The sequence below is a fragment of the Gadus macrocephalus genome, chromosome 4 (genome assembly GCF_031168955.1).
Source record: "Gadus macrocephalus chromosome 4, ASM3116895v1".
In the NCBI taxonomy this organism is placed as follows: Eukaryota; Metazoa; Chordata; class Actinopteri; order Gadiformes; family Gadidae; genus Gadus; species Gadus macrocephalus.
This window is the reverse complement of record NC_082385.1, coordinates 17,514,165-17,524,372: the sequence shown is the minus strand read 5'-3', so window position 1 is coordinate 17,524,372 and position 10,208 is coordinate 17,514,165.

The following is a 10,208-nucleotide window of genomic DNA, read 5'->3' as shown; positions in this document are numbered from 1 at the left end:
GATGCTTCTATTCACCTTGCGTGTGTTTGTGTGTGTGCGTGTGTGCGTGTGTGTGTGTCCTTTCACTGCCTGCTGCCCCCAAGCCAAATGGCCTCCAGGCCGGACAAAGACGGTAAATGGACTGGTCTTCAGAATTAGCCTTTCAATAGTGTTTTTATTTCCTACCTTGTGTTTTGGACTGCTGATGTTGGAGGATGGAGGCTGTCTCTAAGGCCAGTTAAGAGGGTTAATGGTATGGTCAGCTCCTGAAAGAGCAGCACTTAATGGGAGCCGTGTGGGAGGGGGATCTAAAGAAGAAGATCCCTTTGTACGTGACAATTTAATAAATGATTACCCTGTAACGTCAGACTTTCTGTTAAATACCAGCGTTTGGACACAAAAGGGTTTTGTCTATGTTGGTTTTCCATCTGCGTTGCAAAATGATGCATATCCTGTGTTTACCTTTTTGTCTGCACAAAGAAATACATGTAACATGTCGTTGTGTGTATGCGTGTGTGTACGAGCGTGCATGCAATGTGTGTATGAGCGTGTGTGTGAAGCAGCTGGCATGCATGTGTGTATTTGTTGGTTTATGTGGTGTAGTGGGTGTGTGTGAGCACTGTGACGACCCCGTGGAAGAAGCGTTTCAAATGAAACCAAGGATGAATAAATAACCCATAATAAGCATAATACGGTTGGTCAGAGAAGCTACGAGACATCAGGACGTATCTTTAAACTAGATCATCTTCCTAATTGTTCAACAGAAAACAATAGGATATCCTAGCTTCCTCACTGAACAAGAGAAAATAGACCTCCAAATGAAAGGCTGCTCACCACTCTCAGTGTCTTACAGGACCGACCAAAACCTAAGGTGACCAATGGCCACAGTGGCAATAAAGGCTAAGCTAAAGCGCAGGCAAGTGAGTGAGCCTGTCTGCACAGGTTGGCTTTAGAGAAGGCCTTTTGGGTCTCATAGGTAAGCAGACAGCAATGAAAGCAGTAGGAACACCACAACAACCATATTTGAAGTTCTAAAAAAAGGAAGGGAAAGGAAAACAGAAACGGAGAAACAAAACCACACCAAAACGTCAGAGCATAACATGTGCATGCATGCACACGTGTTTGAAAAATAATGTTTCCATGTTTGTATGTGTGGGCATATGTATATGTATGTTTATGAGTGTGTGTGCATGCATTCATATTTGTGTGTGTGTGTGTGTGTGTGTGTGTGTGTGTGTGTGTGTGTGTGTGTGTGTGTGTGTGTGTGTGTGTCGTTGTGTGTGTGTGTGTGTGTGTGTGTGTGTGTGTGTGTGTGTGTGTGTGTGTGTGTGTGTGTGTGTGTGTGTGTGTGTGTGTGTGTGTGTGTGTGTGTGTGTGTGCTCAGGGGGGTCCTTTAAACTGTGGGATTTTTGATGTATCAGGGGCAAAAGAAAAGAAGAAAATAATCCAGGTTAGCGCTGGCCTAGTCTGGGGGGCAGATACTGAAAGGTGGTTGGACTTTGTCACATGGACGGGAAGATAAAAAAGGCCAGTCTGGCCAGTTTGAGGTTCACCAACTAAATAATGTCGAGAATCAAGAGAAGGCTACTGGTCTACTGGTCTGATGTTCTCATGGTTTCATTATTACTGTGCAAGGTACGACCCTCTATTGTTCTATACTGACGACAATGTATGGAGGACTGATTTTGGTTTTTCCATAACATATTGTATTGTTTGTGTTGTACAAATAAATTAAGACCGAATTGCTTGCGTATTCTGTCAGGAGAGTATAAGTTATATCACTAGGTTTGTGTGGCAGAAAATGTCCTTTCACATACATATTGGTGGGCAGGCATTATATAGTACAAACAATGATTAGTATCCAGGTATTATACTGTACCCAACGTGTTCAGTGCCTAGGTGTTATACAGTACCCATCGTGTTCAGTGCCCAGGTATTACACAGTTCCCATCGTATTCAGTACCCAAATATTATACGGTCCCCATCGTATTCAGTACCCACATATTATACAGTTCCCATTGTTTTCAGTACCCAGGTATTATACAGTACCCATCGTGTTCAGTGCCCAGGTATTATACAGTTCCCATCGTGTTCAGTACCCAGATAAGTGTTAAACAGCACATTCTCAGTGCAGGCTGACCACATCTACACTCAGCCTCACCCTTCAGATGGCTGAGAGGAAACCAAGAATAATGCTCAACCTAAGCTTATATCTAAAATAATATAATAGCTTTTGTTTAAAGGGCTGAAGTGAGAGAACATCTGCCAGTTGGCACCAAGGCCAACGTGAAAATGATTTTTTCATTTCATGAATTTGAAGCCCTAGAGTACAGGCCCAAGGCAAAATTTTCAGTCAGCACAATACACAAATCCTGTTATTATGTGCGCACACTCCAACATGAAGCCCTCTTATAGCACTTTGGCCAATGTCAACAAAGAGAGAGAAGCTTAATTCAAAGTCTTCATGAACTGTGAGACAACAACAAGTTGATTTATGAAGACAGTGAAGCTGTTGACCGCATCCTGCCGGTTCCAACAGGTTGAGACGTGGCTGTCGATTCAAATAAAAATACATTTAGAACCAAACTGAAAACCTTCAGGAAGGGAAGTATTACCTTTTTACAAATATATGAGGGATAAATTGCTCTGATTTATGTGATTAAATCAGGGCAGGTGATATCAGAGCATATCATCCTTCCATAATCAGCTGAACTGGATGTTATTAGCGCTATTCCAAACCTATTTGGGAAAGTGCACAGCAGTATTGATCACGGTTTAAATATTATATTTGAATATCCCATCCCGATCTCTGTTATGTTCTTTACGACCACAAGGGAGAGTTGTGAGATCACAGATTCTCCAGCCTTATAGCTGGGCATTTCACGAATAATTGAACATTGCTTTGTGATTATTTGACTTTCACACACTGTTCTCTGGCAATGTATAGAATATGTCCATGGGTCTCCATAGAACAGCCTTACTGTCTCTGTTAGTTGACCAACCAATGACCAATGAAAGGTTACCAATAAATGACCTTTCTCGTTTTTTTTTTACAATATAATACAAACACAAAAAAAAACGGTATTAACTTGAACTGTGAGGTTTCTTTGAAATGTAACGATTAACAGGTTTAGAAATGCAGAAACACAATCACCTCACAAGGTGGAACAACGCATGCTGACAAGCTAGTGTTTATTGCCTGCATCATATAACCCGATTTCCTCACATGTTCGCAAGTCGAAACACTAGTGCGTTTCCATCCCCCTGATTTTATGCGAACGTTGAAGTATCGAATCAGTAAACGGTGATGGAAACACCAAAATTCGCATAAAAATCCTCTAATTCGCGAAAAAGTTTATCCGCTCGCTTGAGGTTTTTGAGAAATGCGAAAGAGAGTAACTTCGCAAAATGGGAGATGGAAACACACTTTTAGAAACAGCTGTGACGTAGCGAACTTTTGAACACACAGGACTGACAGTCTTTCCGATTTCCGCATAACGACCGGTCATAGCAACCCTGCCGATATCAACGTGTAACGTCATCACCCTATGGTGCTCTCAAACAACGATACGTGTTCGAGACACGACGTATCTATTTTTAACCGTTTGTATATCCTTTAAATATATCCTTTGATTACGTACATCGAACAGATGGCCAATGTAAATACTAGATACGTGTGGACCGACGAAGAGATTAAACTATTCCTTGCTCTCATCCAAGAAAAGAACCTAACAGCTATTTTTGATGGAAAACAACAACGTAATTCCACTATTTATCATGACCTAAGAGAGATGATGTTACTAAAAGGATACGACAAGCCCTGGAATGTGTTGAGGAGTAAGCGGAAAGCTCTCAAACAAAGATACAGCTTTTCTACTTCTACCATTTATTACAGCCACGTATGGCATGCATTTTTTGCCTAGAGCGCCACCCCCAGGTAGAACTAGGGTAGTTACCCGCTCCAACCACTTGATGGAAACGCCCCTAATTCGAATTACTTTTTTGCGAACTTTCTAAAGATTTGCATTACCTTTAAGATGGAAACGCTGCTGTAGCTGCGTTTCATCACCTTTAAGATGGAGTCGCAGCTGTGAGGGATATGAATCATTTGGCAAAGTAAATGTTCGGATGAATTATATAGAGGTTTGTGATTGTCACTTTCATACTATAGGCCTTTATCATTCGACAGCCGAATATTGACTAATATAAACTTGACAAACAAACACACACATACACGCACAGACTGAGACGGGGGGGAGAGAGAGAGAGATAGAGAGAGAGAGAGAGAGAGAGAGAGAGAGAGAGAGAGAGAGAGAGAGAGAGAGAGAGAGAGAGAGAGAGAGAGAACGTCAAGTGGCATATAAATAAAAGGTCTAGCTGAAGGCACTTTACTCTGCAGTCTGGTGGAAATACGTCTCAACACAGCTCGGCCACTCAAGTAGCATTGGGCAGAATTGGCCCCAAATCAAAGCCAGAATCAGCAGGGGCCCCTGGGGGTCATTAGAAAGATAGGTGAGTGAGGGACACACAATAATGATTCATTGGCTCTCTTGCATATTCTCCAGAGCTGCCTCTCATTGCCCTTAAGATAAATCATCTGACGGGCAAGGATGAAATGGAGAAAATAGGCCCATTTTGTGTATTATTATTGTGCTTCCGCTTTCTTTTCACAATCACGGCATTTAAGTAAACAACATTACAGCAGGTATTTGAAGTGACAGTGTTAGATTTGGTAGTGCTATCCCCTATCCCTTAATGATGACAAATGAAAAGCTTGAGCCCCTGTGTTTGGTACTTGTTATGAAAGGTATATGGGTTGGCTGTCATAATGTTAGCAATGCAAGCCTTTACCTTTTTCCTAAATGTAGGCTCCGCCGTGTTTATCAATTCTAGACAAGGAAGAGCAAAATATGACTTTTGTTCGGCTGCTCCCGGTCATTCATCAAAGCCCCATATTCCCGCCCCATCTCGGTTCCTCTACTTTCCTCTTTCTGTTTCTAATTTAGTTCTCCTAATCATAAAAGCATCACCAAGCAAGCAGCCATTGCCGGGCTAAACTAAGAGGTAAAAAGTGCCCCCCTAAAAATGCCATTTTCACTCAAGTGGACCCGACACAACAACACAAGGAAAACAAGGTGGACAAAGACAAACATCTCAAACCATCAGAAAAAATGCCACAGCCGTGGCTATACGAGAGACACACACATGCAACCCTTTCCCTAATCTTTATCTATTTGTTGGTGCTGGATTGGCACGTGGAAGCTTGGAGCCAGCTAGGGTGTACCAATCAACACAAAGTCCTTGAGCGAGTGCCACCTTAATGCAGGCAAACATTCTCGCTTCATTTGAACTCCCTAATGTCCTTTGAAAAGCATGCTCTCAACCATTTACCCTCCCCTCTATCCTACCCTTTCTAAAAACACACATTGTGTATAGGTTAAGATCTGTTTGAAGGTTCTCAATAAAAATAAAACCACTTAACAAGGCTTAATATCGCCTCCCTGAACCAACAGCAAGCATCACCACGTTTTGCACGGATGAATGATACCATGAGTTACGATTTACAAAAACACGAGAAAATTATTGAAAGAGAAATAGTTTCATGCTCACTCTGCACAATTTCTCCTGCTTAACTGTTGTGAAAATATTACTCGTATCTATAATATAAAATGATATACAAATTATATAAACCATGTTTATATCATCACTATATGTATAAACTATATGTATTTATATTGTATAAACCTTGTTTATAGAGCTATTACTCAATAGTTCTATAACAATTGAAATTGAAAAGGGATTTGTGTACATTCTCCTTTTGACCGAGAGAGTCTCCCTTCCTCTCTCTGAATGAAAGGTGATAAGATAGTTTGCATTTGCATTGCCACTGTAGCCAAGAAGTCTGATACTGAGACCAATCTACTGAGATATATTTTTTGTAGATTCCTTTAACTGTCTTGTACATGTCCTCTTCCCCTATCGTGTACTGTAAATCAACTTGGTCTCTCCTGCCATGGCTGAATTCAATTGAAGCCAATCCTAAACACTCCACTCACCCCATGATCATGCTCTAAAATGATATCTAATATTTTGTTGTACTAAAAAATTTGTTAATCTTCATCAACAACCTACACTGCACATTAAATCAGCAATTTGTTTTCCCATCACTATCCTCTGGTGGCCTGGGTAGTAGCTACAACTCAAGCTAGCTATATGCACAATAGCTACAACTCTAGCTAGCAATATACAATAGCCTATAGTTAACATTATTTTCAGGGGACAGTAAGTTAATGAGGGTTAGAAAAAGTTCCCTGGATGGATTAACTCTTTGATGGGCACATTTTATTAATGATAAATGTTTTAGCATTTTTTGTTAACCTTTTCAATAGCCGCAGGAGAAAGGTTACATTAGGCAGGTTAAAGACTGTCTAGCTGTTTATTGTGGAGGATAAATAGTGCTAAATAAGCATAAAATGTATTTGTCTTTAAATCGTTTTCTTGTGTGTTGCCCATTGCCAGTACTCATGGTACACTTATTGCATTAGAGGGTGAGGGTGATGGAACTGTTATCAAGCCTTTTGAAGTGTTCTTAATTTTGTTCATTTTCTGTTGCATCACATTCCATATCTTGGCTGGCAGCCCCTCCAACGAGCTATTATCTGAATCATTAGTCTCTATTTCTATGTAACTGATTTTTCTCCATTTCAACAGAGCAAAATGGAGAACTATTTTCTTTTAAACAATTGCACATGCACATCTTCAGGGGTACAAGTCGGCTGAATCCCTATTGTCTGTTATAGCTCTGCTACAGCTCTCATTATCACTGAAAACAGTAAACTATAAAGAAATTATACTTTGCTCATGTGCCAAGGTTACCTGTACACAATTTCAATTTGGCAAACAGGTGGAATATCTCTTCTATGCCATAATTTAACATAATTCTAAGAAAGCATTGTTTTTTTAACGCAAAAAGTTTGAAATTCGTAGTAGTAACATTCGCTATTTGTGATTACCTTGGAAGTATACCACTCTTGAACCGACTTGCTGTAGCTAATCTATTCAGCCTCAGAACAAAGGTAAAAGTATACTACTCCGAATCCGTAACTACAGAGCCACCTCTAGCATTCGTAGTTCTCCATCGGGATGTCGGTTACGCAATGCAATTTGCTGCCCGATGGATCTTATTATGATGACTACTAACCATGTAAATAGTGTTGTAAGAAACTTCCGAAGCTTTACAAATCCTATTTGGTGTTTTATTGGTCCTTAATGTGCAAAGTAAACAAGGTGCAGAATAAATAAGGTGCAAACCGGGAAAAGTGATCAGGAAATTATTTAGTTAGAGGACCAATCCCAGTCCGTCCGTCTCCGTTGCGTCGACTGATAGTTAAAAATGTCTAACATTAATATTAGTTTCCCTAGCCTGCCTATGGTCCTCCAGTAGCTAGAAATGGCGTAAGGTGTAAAACGAGCACTAGGTATCCTGCTCTGAAAAAACAAAGCTCCGATTCGCCAATTTGGAATTTTCCCCGTACGTCGTCATACGGGGACATGTTACCTCCCCTCTGCTTTGCCCGCCCAGAGAATTTGGCCCGCCAATGAGACAATGAGCTACGACCGTTTGAGCGCCACATCGGTGTGTGTGAATACACACACTGTAAAGCAAGTGTTGTACTCTTCTTTGTTCTTAGGATAACCGTTCAGCTGTTGGTGTTATGGCGCATAACACGTTGGGTTCTCTGACGTCTCTTGTATTTCCACAACGAGACCCGTAGTGGGGGTTATCTCAGCCACGGTTGAGAAGGAATTGGGGGAAAGGAACTTGGGCTTTGACTCCCTGAAGAACATGAACCGCGTCATGGTCGCGGGGAACCACCGTCGCGGGGCGCCACCGCCGCGGGCCAGTGGTGCCTCGGCTCTGCCCGCTGCCCGCTTCTGAGGCGGTTGTGCCTCGGCAGTGGGCAGCGGGACTCCGGAGGGACACAATCGGGGTCAACAATCCCTTTCTCCTCCATGTCGCGGTTCAGTCTACTTTTTGATGTGGAAGTGGAAGAACCAGAGACGTCGGAGAACCTGCCGATGTTGTTTGAGAGATTCATAATATCGTCTGGAGGTGCACACAGCTTTTGGCCATGATAATATGTATTGTATGATATAGATATCTATGTATAATATGATATTATTTAGATATAGAGCTCCAGGACTCCAACCAGAGCACCCGGAGTGTTCTAAAATATTTACAGAACACGGCCAAAAGCTGTATGCGCCTCGCCATCGTGATAAATCCACTGTAAACACGAGTGCATGGTACGGTGGCCGCAAGCTGCTCAGGGCGACACCCCCACCCTCCACCTTGACCTGCCTCTAAAAAACGGCGCGTTTACGGAAAGCTCATTGTGGGACTGGCTCATTACTGGCTGTAATGCTGCACCAAGGCTGAATTTCTTGAACGTCTTCGAGTACCGTATTTTGGGCCCACTAACAGCTATATAAAAGCATCCAAAAAGTAGCATGCCATGGGACCTTTAAAAAATATTGGATGCGAACGTAGAGCCAAGGAGAGGGTCTCCGACAGGGTCTCAGACGACGGAGAGGGCTCTCCTTGTCAATGTACAGCACTTTACGGAGGAGTATAAACCAGCCTTAAAGTTGACTGACAACGCCTCTCAACAGTGTGGATGGCAGACGTTCCAGAATATGTTCTGGAGCGAGGCTAGGGGTACTTCGCTAGTGGTGATTGCGAAGAGCGACAGCTATCTGTATTTTACCCAGGTTTCTGATTGGTTCAGGGTTTGCCAATGCCTGGGTGTAGACTAAAAGGTGCCGTCTGCCAGCCCAGGCGAAAGCTTTCTCCTCTTGTTCTCATTGGCTCTCCAGTCTGTACAGTAGTTTTGTAATACATGTATTATGAGGGTTGTTCCTTGGGCTGAGATAACTTTTTCTCAGTTTTCTCAGTTTTTATATATTTTAATGTGTCCCGGTTTTTTTATAAAAAAAATAAATGTAGCTGGTACAAATGTTCTTCCATGTGTGTGAGTCTGGAGTCACCAGGCGAGGTCAGTCTCCACGGAAACGTAACCTATGGAAACGTTAGGAAACATAACGATCTCATGTGTTGTCATGGAGGCACGGTGGCCATTCAGCTCTGGAGACCAGGCTTCAGGCCCAGTCACGCAACACCCCATGGAAACGTACCATCTAATCACCATGAATTTAACACTGTCGTGTGAATTCTTGTGCTTATATATCTTCTTTGCCGATCGCTCCACGGGTCTTGATGGCGCAGCGGAGTGCTGTTGGCTATCAGCTCCGGAGAGCAAGGTTCAAACAAAAGGAGAACAAATGTGGAGGTTAATTGAAAAACATTAAACACAACACATGAGAAGGACCAGGAGGTGAGGGCATAGGCTTTTTGTACACTCAAACGTACACTGAGTAAGTTTTCCATTAGCCACCCTAGGTTTTGAGGGATAGCCAGGGGGGGCAAAAGTGGAACAGCATAACAACGATTAATTCAGATAATCCCTGGATAGATTGACTCATAGATGGGTGTGTTTTATTCTTGAGGAACTTCCTAGTTCAGATATTCTGTAAATGGAGTAATAACTGCAGTAGTTAAGTCACATTGTGTAGGTTTAAATACAGAGTAATCTCTTCTGTTACACTGAGATTTTGTAAGCACTGGATCGCCTTGAAACATTTCAAGTGTAATATTAGCCTGGCATCTTTTATTTATTTACATTTGTTGTATATAAGGCCAGATTTGGAAACAAACACGTGAACAATAACGTTACGTCAATATAGTATTTTTTAAACTGAAAACAAATATTGATATCAAACCTGAAGGCCTAGGTTTCATTTAAGATTTGTTCCAAGATAAATTTGGACACATACATTTCTGATCAGGATGTTTCAGAAAAACATGTAAAAGTAGGAAAGGAAGAAAGGAATAATGCATTTAAAATATATTCATTTTTAGAGCAAAAGATCTTATTTTCTAATTGTTTTGTATATTTAGCCTATTTAAAATGTTGTTGTTTACAATATGGTTGGGCTTACCATTTACATTTTTAATATGCCAATTAATAAAATACCAATAAATAATAACAATTAGAGGCCTACTAAAATTGCTGAAACAAATTGCTGTATTTAAGCTATGTCAAAACACAATTTGTAAGGCCTATTCGTTTTTGTTTGCATCAAAAATAAACCGACAAGAGCATGAAAGG